The sequence below is a fragment of the Mytilus edulis genome, chromosome 7, assembly GCF_963676685.1.
Source record: "Mytilus edulis chromosome 7, xbMytEdul2.2, whole genome shotgun sequence".
Taxonomy (NCBI): Eukaryota; Metazoa; Mollusca; class Bivalvia; order Mytilida; family Mytilidae; genus Mytilus; species Mytilus edulis.
The window spans coordinates 85,643,150-85,661,440 of record NC_092350.1 but is presented as its reverse complement, the minus strand read 5'-3'; the positions used below and the strand labels follow the sequence as shown (position 1 = coordinate 85,661,440).

The 18,291-nt window shown below is 33.4% G+C and overlaps 1 long non-coding RNA gene across 2 annotated transcripts in view; it reads left to right on the top strand.

The window, feature by feature from the left end:
* Positions 1–18,030, top strand: part of LOC139482707 (uncharacterized) — an 88,004-nt gene extending 69,974 nt beyond the window's left edge. For both annotated transcript variants that reach the window (XR_011654923.1, XR_011654924.1), the window contains exons 2-4: positions 16,215–16,389; positions 17,039–17,062; positions 17,941–18,030. This is a non-coding gene — a long non-coding RNA (uncharacterized lncRNA). The remainder of the gene's footprint in view (positions 1–16,214; positions 16,390–17,038; positions 17,063–17,940) is intronic.
* Positions 18,031–18,291: the final 261 nt, after the last annotated feature.

Sequence of the window (18,291 nt, the reverse complement as noted above, 5' to 3'; positions counted from 1 at the left end):
ATATTTCCGGGTTTCCATATCTCTTTTTCTTTGCATTAAGACGAAATGTTCTGAACAATGACTGAGAAGAAATTTCATTTGAACATTTAACTGAGTAATTTTATTTTCTTCAAGGTAAAAGTATTTATGAATTCAAATTTGAAAGTTAAAAGACAGTAAACTGTTGAATAGTTTTTAGACACCAGGCGGCGCTGATGTTTGTACTTTTTTGGTAAACAAGTATTTTTTTTTTATAAAAAGCTTGTCTTAACACAGGCACTTGTTTCAATCCATGGAAATAACCACTATAAACGTATATTTAGAAGGTATCGAACTACTTTTTTCACCTCTCCGCTTCAAAACCTTATTTTGCTGTCAATTCCATGCTCAAATTTCTTCCCATGGATCTGTGTGTCTGAACCTTTCATTTATCAGTCAAGGGTCTAACTTAAATAAGTTAGGCACTGGCTACGGTTACATGGAAATGTAACAATAATAAAAATATTATTGTTACATTGGAGAATAATTGCCGGAATGCAAAGTTGGGTGAGAAACCGATTAATTACAAATGTAACAATAATTACTGAGGCTACGGTTACATCATGTTATCGTTACATGAAAAACAGTAATGTACGCTAGATTGATTAAACTTAAATCTTCTATAGTTGTATTGCTTCATTCTTTCATATGTACTAAACAATACTTTAATTTAATACTGATAAATAATAAAATATTATTATTCAACAAATGGTGTACAACTTGAATAGTTTTACTACGTATTAATGGTTTTGATGTTCTTAAAGATACTACTCAAGATTAGCAGTGTGACTGTCACCGGGGAAATAATGTGACTTGTGAGGTCGTGCAACAAGAGCCTGACTGAATGGCCTCTTGTTAATGAAACTGTGTGATGCACCTGATCACACAACGAATGATTGCTCTGAATAGCAATGAGAACTCTGATACTGAAACTCTGGTGAAAACTAACTCTTGAGACTTTGGAACTAGCGAATGAATAAACCAATAATTCAGCATGGAATACTAATACTTTTATTACAGATGGACTGTGTTCAGTGTAAAGTCCTGAGTCCGAATCTTGCTTATTGAAATTATAAGCAAGTATTTATACACAATTGAAATGACAAGAATAGACATAACAAATAACAATTAATTTGAGTGATATTGTTCACTGACAAAGATTAAACTATTTTTAGAACTTGAAGAATAGATATTAAATGATAATCTGATTATGACAATTAAGAACATACATTATGAATAAGGTAAAATGTCACTAATTAGGTAACAGATTGAAACATGTCACTCAATGTCCAAACTAAGAATTAAAAAGCATGTTGATTTTAAGTCCTGGATACGAAATGTAAATAGAAACGAAATTATAAAATAAAATGAATATAAAACACAGATAATTAAAGTCTAAAATATCACAATTGAGAATTTTGTATTAAAGTCCAAAATAATAAACGAAGCTGCCTTTTCCACTGTCACATATGCCTCTCCTCCCAATTAAGTCCGTCCTCGGACTTAGCACTATCTAAATCGGCCTCCTCTGCGGTTGTTATAGTGTCTGTTGTTGTAGTTAGGTCGCTGTTGGTGTTGACTGGAAGACAACATATAATTTTCATGCCGAAGGCTTTGCAGTTCTTCTGTCAGCTGTTTGACAGAATTTTCTTGAGATTGAAGTTTAGAATGAAGGTCTGATTTTTCATTTTTCAATGTTTCTATTTCGTCCGTAAATTCGGTTGAACGCATAAAGTAAAGATCTTGCACCATTTTCACAGTCTTGTCTTTTTCAATTATTTGGTCCTTTAATTCTTGAATTTGATTCACATATTCCTGTACGTTTATACGCGAGGCATTTTCTTCTTTATGTTTACTAATGTTTGCAAGCTCTTGCTTAAACTGATCTCTCTCGGATTTAACACTCTCTAGATGGTTCATTTGAAATTTTAAGTCCTGAATGTACTGTTGATGTTCTGAATTTTTCCGTTTTTCCTCTGATAATTTCGACTTAACACTATTTAGTTCTGTTTTTAACACATTTGCAATGTCCAAATGTTGAATGAAGGCCGAATTTCTCATACCTGAGAACGGTAAAGCTCGGATGATGTTTTTGCGCTCAATATAGCTGTGTATTCTAGCTATATCACGTTCTTTTTGTTTTCTAGATTTCACATGAACTGGTGTACTTTGTCTGTCTTTTGTTGCTTTTGAAAAACACTTACTTGAGAAATGTCCGAATTTTCTACATGAAAAGCACCTTTGATTGACAGAATTACAAATATAATGTTTATGGAATTTACCGCATCTCCCACATGCTGGACTGTAACCTAACTGGATGTTCCATGGTCTCCATTGTGGTCGAAAGCTGTACTCCATCACTGAATATTGTCTGCACTTCTTATCTGGGGAACTCGCTTAGCTGCTTAAGGTCTCGGGATCGTGTGCTGAGCATAAAAGTCAGCACGCCGTCGTCGTCCACCAATCTGTCACCGGGGAAACTGGGTGACTTGTGAGGTCGTGCAACAAGAGCCTGACTGAATGGCCTCTTGTTAATGAAACTGTGTGATGCACCTGATCACACAACGAATGATTGCTCTGAATAGCAATGAGAACTCTGATACTGAAACTCTGGTGAAAACTAACTCTTGAGACTTTGGAACTAGCGAATGAATAAACCAATAATTCAGCATGGAATACTAATACTTTTATTACAGATGGACTGTGTTCAGTGTAAAGTCCTGAGTCCGAATCTTGCTTATTGAAATTATAAGCAAGTATTTATACACAATTGAAATGACAAGAATAGACATAACAAATAACAATTAATTTGAGTGATATTGTTCACTGACAAAGATTAAACTATTTTTAGAACTTGAAGAATAGATATTAAATGATAATCTGATTATGACAATTAAGAACATACATTATGAATAAGGTAAAATGTCACTAATTAGGTAACAGATTGAAACATGTCACTCAATGTCCAAACTAAGAATTAAAAAGCATGTTGATTTTAAGTCCTGGATACGAAATGTAAATAGAAACGAAATTATAAAATAAAATGAATATAAAACACAGATAATTAAAGTCTAAAATATCACAATTGAGAATTTTGTATTAAAGTCCAAAATAATAAACGAAGCTGCCTTTTCCACTGTCACATGACTGTCAAAGGCGAAAAAATAGTTCAATTGTTTCACTTTTTTAAAGTATTTAACTGCACACCTACTGTTATTACTGTCATTATACTTTGGACCAATTTTGTTTATGGTGACAAAAATAAAACCTGGGATGCGTTTTAAACGAAACTGAAACACTATCAAGACATACATTTCATAAAGCTTTATAACTTGACGCAAATTGATAATCAAAAGCAAAGTTTGCTAACTGTAACTTAAAAACTAAGAAATTCTGTATGTACACGTATCCATGGAGGACGTAATTTCGTTCATCAAAAATGTGTCGGACTTCAAAAACAACTTACTGGATTTGTAGAAATTGTCATTGTGAATAAAAAATTACAGTAAATAAATTGTATGTTATAAATGTATGTAATAAATGTCCTCAACTTTTATTATTTAGTACATCGTACATTGCTTTTTTTTATGTAACAATAACGCAATGTAGCCTTAATAATTATTGTTACATTCGTTATTAAACAGGTCCTTACCCAACCATGCATTCCGGCATTTAGTCTCCAATGTAACAATAATATTTTTATTATTGTTACATTTCCATGTAACCGTAGCCAGTGCCAATAAGTTATTAGAGAAAAATAACATACATGTTGTTATTGTGAGCTAAATATAAAAAAACTGTGATAACATATACATGTATGTTACATGTTTCAAAGGGAAAATATACAACCTTTATTTTGTTAAATTTTTCTCAAGTTCTATTGATATCATAATTTTCTTTATGTATACTAATCTTTGCAAAGATATAACAGCTCATAGTTTACCAATCATGCATAGTACACTTATGTTATTACAGAAAATGTATTTCTGCAATAACAAAAGGGTGTTATTACTGCTTCTCTTATATCTCTTTAAAGGCTTTGCTCTGACTTGCATAACAATGTATTTCATTTCATTGTAAGAAATGATGATCAGAGCTTGTAATGAGGCACTGCGCAAGATTCCTGGTGCTTCATTTACTCTCATATAGTAAGTAACATGCTTGTAATAACTTAAGCTTTGTTATAACAGCTTCGATTGCCCTTAAAGGCCTTGTCTCATTGATTTACCATGGGTGATCAAAATTGTACATGTATTATAGGAATTAGAAAATTAGATATCAAGGTAATATATTAAGCTACTGCGCAAAGTTTTAAGAATTCCCAAGTGCCCATTAAAGATAAAATACTTATGATATATTTAACTGATAACAAACATATGCATGATATGTTATTACAGATTAAGGAAAAAAGAGTAGACAACTCATGAAAGTGTCTGTAATAACAGATGCATGTTATTTTTCTCTGATAACTTATTTAAGTTAGACCCTTGACTGTTTATACTTTTATAAATGCATATAGTATCAAAATTACAGATTTCTTGAATTTTTTTTTTTCATCATGTTCATTGTGGTCCTAAAATTGAGCCCTAGCGGGTCTGAGGTCAAAGTACCTGGTGGTATTGGGTTCGAAGAGGCGAAGCCCCCGAAAGCTATCTATTTATTCAGGAATAAAATACCATTATTCCTGTCATTCAAAACTCATCAATAGTAACAGACCTTAGAATTTAATGGTGTATTTTTGATGTTGAATGTAACTTTGGAATTTAAGGTCATTGGTTTTATAGAAAACGTACAAAACAATAACTTTGAGATAAGTTTTAAAGAAGCCGTTGGGTAAAGCATTCAATCGAAAAATAAAATCGTAAGTAAGCATGGAAAAATTAGTTTTCAGACATGTGCCGTTACAATATCAAAACTCGTAAAGAGTTCTGTGTAACCCTGGGTCCTGTCTTGGAGTGCTTCTCGCAAATAAGTTTATCCATTTATCAGTCATGTCAGTTCTTTACAGGATTTAAATAAAATAATTAAACATTGTCTTTAAATATGCTTTGAAGTTTCTTGATCTAGAATATTAACGTTTGCCTGTTTTGTAAAGGAGAAGGTTCACGAAGGGTTAAAATTGGCCCTAAATTTTTGACGTTTTTAAAATCGGGCCAATAAATTACAAATTTTGCATAGAAATACTTATGACAATAATATCAATATAAAAATATATTTTATTGGCACCTTCCTTTTAAATTTATGAAGCTATGACTCCTGAAATATACATTATTTGTATTTTTGGTCAATTGTGGTCAAATTTTTCCACAATTTTAATTATTTTTGGAATAATTAACCTTGGCCTCCATCCACAATCCAAAAAATCTTTATATTGATGAATTCTGCATCAAAATTCGAATCTTTTTGATTCAAAACATTTTGGATCGTAGGTGGCGGCCAATGTTTTCCGAAAGCTTTTAGGTCTGAAAATTGAACAAATTTACCATATTTTGACAAAATGTCCAAAAATGGGCCTTCTTTGGAGAATATTATGTACTTTTATGAAAAGAACTGATTTATTTAGCATTAGGTCTTTTAAAATAGTTCCATTTAGGAATCAAATTGTAACCTTTTTGGGGTTTTATGATAAAGTTGATATTTTAGGCCATATTGTTCCATAAGTGAACCTTGTCCTTTAGCCATAAAAGATTTAAGAACCCTGCAACACAGACCAAAGTTCATCTATTACTGTATGTTCCAAACTTAGTCATCATCTTATACACGTACATGTACACGTTTGAATGTCGATTTCTACCCGAAGCAGCTCATTTGACATGATTCTTGGTCGAAAAGAAAATTTCATCCCTCTTATTCGAAATTCATTGAAGAAAAAAGTAAAAGGCTAATGTGTATTTTACCAATTATTTATAATTCTTTTTAGATTATAATTCATTTCATCAAAATTCAAGTGTACGCCCGGGCGTTTTGACCTAAACGTAGCTACGCGCCTGTTTTCGTTCATTTTTTTTTACATAAATAAGGCAGTTAGTTTTCTTGTTTGAATTGTTTTACATTGTCTTATCGGGCGCTTTTATGGCTTACAGGGATGATTCCAGGTGTTTTCAAATGGGTCCCTTGAACATCAAATTGGGAATTTTTATTCTAATTGGGAATTTTTTAAGCATAACATCTAAGACGGTCGAATTAACATTATTTTCCTGTAAAAACAGAAAATGTATATTATTAAGTTTAACCTGTACACTGATGTTCATGTAAGTTGTAACATTTTGAATAATTCTGGATGGGCTACTGTTATTACATGAATATCATTGAACATGATGCACCAGTCTTAGCTATAGTTACATAGGCCTATTACAAAAACATATATTCCAGCTAACATAAACCACTGAAAAAAATCATTCATCGGGTATTTTTTCAACAGCAGGTCATCTCCACAAATTTACCTTGATTCAAATGGATTTCAAACTGAACTGGTCAATTGTCGAATTCAGATTACAAAAGTTTATATACTTAATTGATAAGATATTTAAAGCATTGAACCAGTGTTCTTTAAAATCATTTGGATCATCTTCAAAACTTTTGAAATAGTTCCATAATGAGGGTTACACTAATGTCCTGACAATGTCCTGACAGTGTCCTGACAGAAATGAAAATGCTAAATACTTTTTTTATCATGTTTATTATTAGAAGGATTTACTTGAAATTTGGAATGAAGCAAGATGAGAACTTATATTTAATAAATAAAATTAAAAAAAAAATTAAAAAATATTTATAAGAGTTAGAAAATTTGACCTGACCAACTTGACTTTGAAACTACTAATGTCCTGACCGATATGAAACAGAAAAAAATGTTTTATTATTGACAGGATAGAGACTTCAAATTCGATAACTAGGAAGATTAAAACATTTAATACAAAAATATAACATTTGCTTTTACTAGATCGGCGCCCATTAAAATTTATCCATCAATGTTATATCAAAATTTGAATTTGCTCTCTGCCGAGGTCTGCTTTGACACCCATTTTTATAAACCTCCTGGGCGATCGGCTTTTACAAGATCGAATACTCCAATAACATATTTTAAAATCAATTGAATTCGGCTGTTAAAATTGTTTGCCACATGTTGACATAATTAAATCGTTTTTAATTTAATGCGATCATAAACAGCATTCTTATCTGGATTTTAACGTTTTGACAACAAACTATGGAAAATTATAGTTGCCTTAATCAGTGACAGAAACTTTTCCGGAAATATGGATTTTTATTTTATTTTCCTGAATTGGGAATTCATTTTCATGTACATTTTTTTGGGGCTGCTGGCCGATTTAAGGGCCGCTCAGCGGCCCTAAACTATATAGTGGAATAATCCCTGGCTTACTATGCGGTATAGGCTTTGCTCATTGTTGAAGGCCGTACGGTGACCTATAGTTGTTAATGTCTGTGTCATTTTGGTCTTTTGTGGATAGTTGTCTCATTGGCAATCATACCACATCTTCTTTTTTATATTTAACATCTATTTACAAGGATGTGCTAACGTGTGCATATGAACTCCCTGTAGGGCTTTAGACTTGAGATAAGTTGTTATGCCCCACCTATAATAGTAGAGGGGCATTATGTTTTCTGGTCTGTATGTCTGTTCGTCCGTTTGTCCGTTCGTCGGTCCGTTCGTTTGTCCGTCTGTTGTCCCAATTCAGGTTAAAGTTTTTGGTCAAGGTAGGTTTTGATGAAGTTGAAGTCCAATCAACTTGAAACTTAGTACACATGTTCCTTCTGACATGATCTTTCTAATTTTAATGCCAAATTAGAGTGTTTACCCCAATTTCATGCTCCACTGATCATAGAAAATTACAGTGCGAGTAGGGCATTCGTGAACAGGGGACACATTTTTATTAACATCAGTTTACAAGGATGTGCTACTGTGTACATGTGAACTACCTGTAGGGCTTTAGACTGGAGACAAGTATTTAATATCAGTTTACATGGATTTTTCTAGCATTCCACAGGGTCAGGTATTCGGACCGATTCCCTACATGTATGGCAAAACCCCTTCATTTTTCCCAATTTCAGCAGGAATTCCCAAACGAGATTTTTAGGGACATCTGCCGGCTGGATTGAAAATTTTTCAAATTGCGTTTTCATCTATATTATTCATGACAGCGATGTACTTTTTGCTTAACTGCTAGCTTTATGCCGAAAATCGCAAACAAGCAATGTGTAAAACCGAGTGAAAAACATATCCAACTGACAAAATACAACCATGACAACTTCGACAAATGGCGGCTATAAACTGAAAATGTAGACAAAATCAATACTGGACCAGATTCCGGAAGTGGACAAGGCTAATCAGCTAATTCTGGGTTTACCAATCAAATACAAAAAATAAATTAAAAATAAAATCGCCTGGAATCGCCATAGGTGACAATCAAATAAAAACTTTTGAATTGAAAATTATGAAAAAGAAAAACATGAAAAAAGAAAAAGGTAATAATTTTTTTTACAGAAACTAATTGGAAGAGTTAACAAATGTTCATGAAAAAAACTAATAAAATATTACATTCACTTTCTTCCTCACTAGAAATAAATTGACATTGGATATTTGTATAATATAATAAAATTGAGAATGGAAATGGAGAATATGTCAAAGAGACAACAACCCGACCAAAGAGCAGACAACAGACGAAGGCCAGCAATGGGTCTTCAACGCAGTGAGAAAATCCCACACCCTTTAGGTGGTCATTGATCAGCTGGCCCCGAAATAAAATTGTGTATTAGACAGTGAAAATGGACGTCACACTAAACTCCAAAACATATAAAGATTAACAAAGGCTAACTAAACACATTACTACAGATCTATGAGGTAATTCTTTCTTAATTTTGAAGGAAAAGTAAATATCAGAAAGGGCAAGTGAATTTAGAAAAGTGTTAGCCTGCTTGGCCAGTTAAAAAAAAATCTTATTTTATAGGCTATCCCAGAATTTATTAACCATGTTAACTGTAACCATGGTTTCTGTCTTTGAAGGTGAAAAAAATCTTATCACATGTGGGTTATAAGAAGTACTGTATTTTGATGCCATGTTGTCAAGTTTAAAAACGAAAAGAACAGGAAAATAGAATTATAAATGGCAATCATCATGATCATGTAGTTTCTTTTTTTCTTATTTTGACCTCGACCTCATTTCATGGATCAGTGAACAAGGTTAAGTTTTGGTGGTCAAGTCCATATCTCAAGTACTATAAGCAATAGGGCTAGTATATTCAGTGTATGGAAGGACTGTAAGGTGTACATGTCCAACTGGCAGGTGTCATCTGACCTTGACCTCATTTTCATGGTTCAGTGGTTATACATGTAGTTCAATTTTTGTGTTTTGGTCTGTTTTTCTCATACCATATGCAATATGTCTACTATATTTGTTGTATGGAACAATTGTAAGGTGTACATGTCTAGCGGGCAGATGTCATGTGACCTAGACCTCATTTTCATGGTTCAGTGGTCAATGTTAATTTTTTGTGTTTTGGTCTGTTCGCTCATACTTTATGCAATAGGTCTACTATATTTGTTGTATGGAACAATTGTAAGGTGTACATGTCTAGCGGGCAGATGTCATGTGACCTAGACCTCATTTTCATGGTTCAGTGGTCAAGGTTAAGTTTTTGAGTTTTGGTCTATTTATCTAATACTATATGCCATAGGTCTACTATATTTGGTGTATGGAAATATTTTATGATCTTATGTCAATCGCACAGGTTTTATTTGACCGTGACCTCATTTTCACGGTTCTTTGCACAGTGTTAAGGTTTTGTGTTTTGGTCTATTTTTCTTAAACTATAAGTAATCAGTCAACTATATATGTTGTATAGAAGCATTGTTAGCTGTATATGTCTGCCTGGCATGGTTCATCTGACCTTGACCTCATTTTCAAGGTTCATTGGTCTATGTTTAGTTATCTTGGTTAATGTTAATTTTATGTGACAGTTGTTATAAAGCTTAGCTTTATACTTAGGACTATCAACATAATATCAATGATCAGTATAGAAGGCGACACATTTCAGCGTGTGCACTCTTGTTTATTTCTGGAAAAGAATAAAAGTTCTATATTGAAATATTATTATCCTGAAATCCTGAACATACAGTATGTTTATAAAGGCTGTGCATAAAAGAACCATGGCAACAACTCATTACTCTTGGAAGGCTTAATGTACATGTCTATTCCCATCAATCATATACCCTTTTTTCCAGTGGCAATCAAAATCCCTTCCCTCTTTTGTCCCACTTACCAGTCAGAGCTCAGACATAAATAAGTCTGAATCTGCTTTTGACTTATAGATGTCTAAATTTGTAAGTTTAAGGATTTGTCTCCCTTTAATGCAAGACAAATTACGACTTAAATAAGTCAAATATTGTTAAGCAAGAAATGATTGACCAGAATCAAAAAGTTGCAAATATCAACTCCTACAAGTCGATAAGTTACCAAAATTGGTCAACTTCAAGACCCACGCATACTTATAAAAAGGTCATGCATCTAAATCAAATAATGACAACATTGAAAGCCAATGCCTTGTCTTCTAAAGACAAATATGAATGAGAGTGAAAAATCGGGGATCATGTTAAGTAACCTTACAATGCAACCACCTGGATCCACACTGAATGAGGTAAAACATCTGTGTTTAGTAAGGATGTTCAATTAGATAATTAAATATAGATAGATAGATCAAGTCCTTGTGAACTCTCAGACAGGTTTTTACTGTCAAAGGTGGTGTAGTTTGGCCACCAAGTCAAGTTAAGTTTTTTGATCAACATAAATAGACCTAAACAAGTCTGTCATTTTGTGACTCAGATAAGTCTAAAATTGAAAACACTTAAGAATTGAATGCTCTTTTTTGTAAATTTATTGGGGTGTAAAAGCGTTGACCGAAGTACATTTTGTATGAAGCACGGTCAACGCTTTTACAACCCTATAAAGTTACAAAAAAAAGCATTCAATACTTATAATTACATTTTTACCTATAGGATGATAGGATCATGAAAACACGCCTTTTATCAAGTTTTTATTTTATTTACCTGTGCACTTTATTGTGGGACCTCATGTCATCATGAATGAGAAGTTTTATTGAGTGATACAACTGCTTAAAAGGAATAACACATGATGTGCAGTTAGCCAATCAGAATAACGTACTGTAATGAAACATACATCTAATGTAATTATATTTTTATAAAGAATACATGTTTTGACTTCTTTAAGTCAAAAACAGAAATAGACTTGTTTGTGTCTGAGCTCTGACTGCTTACATTTTTTTAAGCCCGTTTACGGGACGTATTATGGTACACTGTTATCCGTCGGTCTCTCTGTTCATCTGTGCGTCCGTCAGTCCTGTTCATGTCATTGCAACTCCTCTAAAACCACACAACAGAAATTCATGAACTTTGTAGATAATGAGGACATACTAAAAAGATGTGCATATAGACAGAAAATTACGATTCAATTTTTATACGACCACAAATTGAAAAATTTTTGGTCGTATATTGGTATCACGTTGACGTCGTCGTCGTCCGAAGACATTTGGTTTTCGCACTATAACTTTAGTATAAGTAAATAGAAATCAATGAAATTTTAACACAAGGTTTATGACCATATTCATAAAAGGAAGGTTGGAATTGATTTTGGGAGTTTTGGTCCAACAGTTTAGGAATTAGGGGCCAAAAACCCTTGCAGAAATAAATCCTGAAAATATCCTGTAAAGCATTTAGCCCCTTTTTTTAGGGAAAAAGTTGATATACAGGATATGTCAGGACTTTCAAATCAAGCAGCTTTAAACTAGAGGAATTCTCAGGATATCTCCAGGCTTTCAAAAATAAATATAATATAGACCAGGATATGTCAGGACTTTTCCTTCAACATTCATCCTACTTTCAGAAACTTTACACTTTCTTCCTGAATGAATCAACCGAAATAAAGTCCTTAATGATTCCTGGTATTGGGACTTAAGAAATAATATAATCTGTATCACAAATTCAAATAAAAACAATCTTTGGGGCTGAAATTAACTATTGTTTGTTAAATTAAATAAGTTTTTTTGGCCTTAAGGATTTGTGAATGGTGATAGAATCGGGGGAAGAAACACAAATTATTTTGTCAAACATTTTTAAAATACACAAATTATGGTGTTAATTAAAAATATTAAACATATTTTGACAGTTAACTTATTTACACAGTTACTGCTGATCTCCCTGTTCAGGAAGCATAACGATTTTCAGTTTGACAGTATTTCAAAGTCAGAGATCTTTGCGATAAAAACAGCAGGGTGTCCAAGAAACACCCAAGCTTGTCTGGCATAGTCGAGGATTACAATGTCCACTGGCAGTTTTGCAAGACGGGGCCACAAGCCGGGTTCCGTAGCCCCAGCTTGTCCAGAGGCGAATTTAGGGGGCCCCCCTTTTCTGGAATTTTTGTTGTTGATTATATAGGGAATCACTGAGGCATGACCGAAGCGGGCCCCCTCTTAGGCAGTCAGTGGGCCCCCACTTATGAAAATGTCTAAGATCCGCGACTGTTGTCTGTACTTCAGAGTAATCTTGGACTAAGCCTTAGCAGGTTAAGATCATAATTATGTCATGTTTTGAATTCCCGCATCTCCGCAGAATTCTATAATGTACTTCCTTTTTCCGATCTCGTTTGCATGAAATTTTGAGTAAAATATATATTTATCAGTCTAGTATAAAATAGGAAGGAACCCAATATCAATTTCATTTTAAATAATTCCTTGATATGAAAAAACATTACCTATAAATGATAGGGCCACCCTTAAAAAAATTGTTTGTTTGGCATTGCCGACCCACACTATCAGCAGGTGGGTAGGTAGGTAGGGATTTTTTTATTTTTTTTACATTTAAAAGCTTTATACAATCATGTAAATCATGAAGTCTCTAGATCAATGTTGTCTAAAGCATTGCAGCATTGTTGTGTGTACATGCTGGTGGTTTCTTTGAAAGGGGTCAACCGTCAATGTCACATTCTACATCATATGGATAATTTCATGTAAGACAGTCAGTTTTATTGGCAGAGTTAACCAAAGTACCCAGAAAAAAACACAGAACTGAGGCAGGAAACTGACAAATTAACCATATAAAATGTATGACGTGAAAATTGAACTTTTATTGTGGGACTGCCCATTGAACAGAGGCCTGATGTCACATTTGAAGTTGTGGTCACAGTTTGGTAAAATTACCACAAGTTAAATGGCTCAACCACTACGGCTCCTTGTATAAATGGACAAAGATTTAAAACTTTGATTGTTTGCTTTGGTTTTATAAACATCACTTTCTACACAATATGGGTAATTTCATGGCAGTCAGTTTTAGTGGCGTACTAAACCGTAGTACTTGAAGGAAAACGCCAACCTGCGGGAGGAAACTAACCTTATCACATATGACATGAAAATCAAACCTTAATTTTGTAACTGCCCAACTAGGGCTGAAACCAATACCTAGAGGCTAGTAATCATACATGTAAGGTGTGACGAACTACCATACAAACAAACATACTGCCCCTGATAAGTTTTGAGGATAAAGGATCAGAACCAAACCAATACCTAGAGGCTAGTAATCATAAGGTGTGACGAACTACCATACAAACAAACATACTGCCCCTGATAAGTTTTGAGGATAAAGCATCTGAACCAAACCAATACCTAGAGGCTAGTTATCATACATGTAAGGTGTAACGAACTACCATACAAACAAGCATACTGTCCCTGATAAGTTTTGAGGATAAAGGATCTGAACCAAACCAATACCTAGAGGCTAGTAATCATACATGTAAGGTGTGACGAACTACCATACAAACAAGCATACTGCCCCTGATAAGTTTTGAGGATAAAGGATCTGAACCAAACCAATACCTAGAGGCTAGTAATCATACATGTAAGGTGTAACGAACTACCATACAAACAAGCATACTGTCCCTGATAAGTTTTGAGGATAAAGGATCTGAACCAAACCAATACCTAGAGGCTAGTAATCATACATGTAAGGTGTGACGAACTACCATACAAACAAGCATACTGTCCCTGATAAGTTTTGAGGATAAAGGATCTGAACCAAACCAATACCTAGAGGCTAGTAATCATACATGTAAGGTGTGACGAACTACCATACAAACAAGCATACTGTCCCTGATAAGTTTTGAGGATAAAGGATCTGAACCAAACCAATACCTAGAGGCTAGTAATCATACATGTAAGGTGTAACGAACTACCATACAAACAAGCATACTGTCCCTGATAAGTTTTGAGGATGAAGGATCTGAACCAAACCAATACCTATATAGAGGCTAGTAATCATACATGTAAGGTGTGACGAACTACCATACAAACAAGCATACTGTCCCTGATAAGTTTTGAGGATGAAGGATCTGAACCAAACCAATACCTAGAGGCTAGTAATCATACATGTAAGGTGTGACGAACTACCATACAAACAAGCATACTGCCCCTGATAAGTTTTGAGGATAAAGGATCTGAACCAAATTAGGATAGCAAAATATTAAATATTTGGAAGGTTGGCACAAATAGACATGGTGTTTATACTAATATTATCCAAGTGCAAGGTTTTTCAGGGCTAGGTTTAAAACGTATGATAAATTCAAAATGGAAATATGCAGCATGACAGACAATTTTTGCAGATAATTAAATTATGGGTTGTAATGCTTGTTTGATTAACAGAAATCTGGACATGCATTACATGAATACAGATAAATTAATGAGCCCTTAGAATTGTGGAAAAGGAGGGGATTTTATTCATCACTAGTACACTAGATACATTTATAAATATGTTTCTGTCAGTATCTTTTATGTTTTAAGAATTATCTTATTCATGTTGAGAAAGGCAAGAAAAGGGGGAAGTTCTTCAATAGACACAAGATGCTAGTCTTTAAAATATGTATGTTTTGTACCAGGCTAGCATCTACTGGTACAAAACTACTATAAACCTGTAAATCTGGGACCATTTTGGTCTTTAAGCTTTGGTGCTTACAGCCATAATTATCTTGAATGCTGCATGATTGTGGTTCTGACAATAGTAGATACTTTGTTCTCTGGTTCAAGGGAAAATGTGTCAATGATAAATTTCAAATATTTAATAAGTTCAAAACATGTAAGAGCCACACATATTTGTTCTGTGATGTCCTGGTGAAAAACTTCTATCTCATGAAGCGACAAAGCCAAGCAGAAATCATCTGTTTCTGCTTTACAAAAGATAAAATTTGAGTCCTCTACAAGGTCTCTCAGAACGTTTCTTTCAAAGAATAGCTTAAAATTTTATTTTTGATAAAATCCATCTCCCTTAACCAATGCATTGCAGCATAGGGAGATGCTTTCCCCTGCCGGCCTCTTTGACATTAGGAATAGGATCCCAGTTAGGGCAACCAGTCCGGTACCCACGAATGTAGTTCTTAAAAAAAATATATAACTTTTGTTATAAATTGTGTAGTGTTATTATTTCACTAGTTCTGTAACTGACTGTAGATTTATTTTAAAGGGTCTGCTTTCTAGTTTAAATTTCTGTAAAAATTTTGATTGATTTCAATGTAATCTGGCGTCAGTACATAGAGTAAATTGCCTAAATTCTAGCCTTTATTCTTCCCTGGAAGTAGACAGACTGACCCTGTTGTCAATAAAAACAAATTTTTGCAACGGAATGACGGTCATGAGGTACTGAGATTGTACTTAGACACTGCAAAATGAATGCCTAACATGAACCAGAAGTCCCAAGGTGGCTATCAAAATTATTTATTGAACAGGACCCTATGTATTTACTATGATTTTCAATGCGTTCCAATGGGGCAAATAATTGGGTCCCCGTTCCATTACTTTTGGCAGACTTTTTCTATCCCATGTCATTTTTAAAAATGTTTGCTCCCAACACACATGAATACAGTGTAAGGCAAGCGCTTTTAAGATTGTGATTTGAAATAAGTAAAGCCAGGAACAAACTCGGCGGATACGATCAAATTCCGGCACAATTTCGATTTTTTTTAAATAAAAAAATAAATGATTCTGAAACGCAAATAAAATTATTTGGGCGGCAAGTTTTTTAGTGGGTCGGGCGGCAATGCCAAACAAATGAAATTTTATTTTAGGCCTTGTTTACAGGTTTTCATCTGTGTATTTATTTAACATTTTTTATAAAACTTTATTTGCAGTTTCTTATCATGTTAATTGACTGTTGGCAGAAGGGGTATGTAATATAAAGTGGCATAAAGTCCATGAAGACAGACTTAACATAACATACTGAAGTTGAAATTAGAGTTTAACGAAGGCCCACGTGTAATCCTTTGTTGACAGTTGCAGAACTTGGACCAACAGATTTCACTTTGGGTATTTAATAAAATTGATAATTAGCTTAAGACAGGGGCTTTAATACTTTACTTTAAGTTGTTTTTTTTAATGATTTATGCTGAAATTGAAGATGTTTTAACAATATAAAAATACTGAGATGCGGTATGATTGCGAATGAGACAACTCTCCACCAGACAAAAGTGACAGAACTAATTTAGACAAATGGTTGCTACAAAGACTTTAACATGTTTCTGATTAACAATGATTAAGGGTTATTGTCCTTAATTGATTGAAAAATAACTGTTAATGACATTTCTGTGTAATAACTTGCATTCAATTATGAAAGTGCCAATTTTCACTTATAAAATGTTATACTACTCAGGAGTTATGGCTCTTGATTGTTTTAACGTGACACTAAAATTTAGGCAAAATCTGAAAGTACAGCATCTATTTAAAATAAGAGTGATTTTGTTGTAAAATTATATAATACAATTTTTTTATGGTGGTATGTTACATAACACAAATTTGGATGTTAATCATAGTTTAGAGAAAATACAGATTTGATCAATTTCAATAATTAAACATATTGGGACAATCTAAATATGACATCATAATTACAGTTTCATTATTCCTCATCAAATAACAACTGAGTACAAATTTGATACAATGTTTTCTTTTTCTTTTACAGGATATAATGGCAAGTTGGGATGAGGTAAGTTTTTCTTCTTAAAAGTCATATGACCTATATTGTGAATACACTGTACAAAAAGATACAGGCATGTAGTATTCTCATAGTCAGACCTATGTTGTCAATAAACTGTACAGAAAGATACAGGCGTGTAGTATTCTCATAGTCAGTCAGTGTCATGTGACCTATGTTGTCAATAAACTGTATAGAAAGATACAGGCGTGTAGTATTCTCATAGTCAGTCAGTGTCATGTGACCTATGTTGTCAATAAACTGTACAGAAAGATACAGGCGTGTAGTATTCTCATAGTCAGTCAGTGTCATGTGACCTATGTTGTCAATAAACTGTATAGAAAGATACAGGCGTGTAGTATTCTCATAGTCAGTCAGTGTCATGTGACCTATGTCATGTGACCTATGTTGTCAATAAACTGTACAGAAAGATACAGGTGTGTAGTTTTGTAAGAAGGAGAATAGGAAAAAATCAATATCATTACAGTGAGAAGAATTTCAATATACAAAATTCCAGGGAACAAAAAAAGAGATGTAAGATATCACAGGATATTCACAACTCTTTTACAATGTTAATTGAAGAGAAACTGACAACGCCATGGCAAAAAATGAAGAACAAAAACAATTCAAACAACAATCTTCAAAGTATTACTTAAAAAACTAAAGATCGAACAATACAAACCGCAGCAAAAACTGATACATACTACAGTTATCTATAAAGTCTTTTCTAAAAAAAATTATAGACAACAATCTTACTTCGGTTTGGTAATCACTGTATTTGATATAAGCTATGGAAACTGTAAACATGTAGCCTATTAAATTCAATTATTATATTTATGATACATTTGTATGTTCTAGAGGAAAATGTTAAAACTTTGTTTTACTTACAGAAACTTCTTACAGCTGCAGAGGAGGGGAATATAAAAGAGGTAGAATCATGTGTAAACAGAGCTATTTTGGAATGTAGAACTAATGATAGGGTAAGTGAAGTAAAATGTATTTATTATATATAGTACACATAATATGAATCAGTTAGTGTTCAGTGATTCAATGTTAATTTCTGATTATTGCAAATAGTCTTCAAAATATTAAGAAACATGATTACACATCCCAAATGTATATAGAACTCTTGTATTCCACAAAAACAGTGCAAAACATTATTTACAACTTACAACACCAATATAGTCAACTCCTGTATTCAACACAAACAGTGAGAAACATCAGTACGCAACATTAATGTA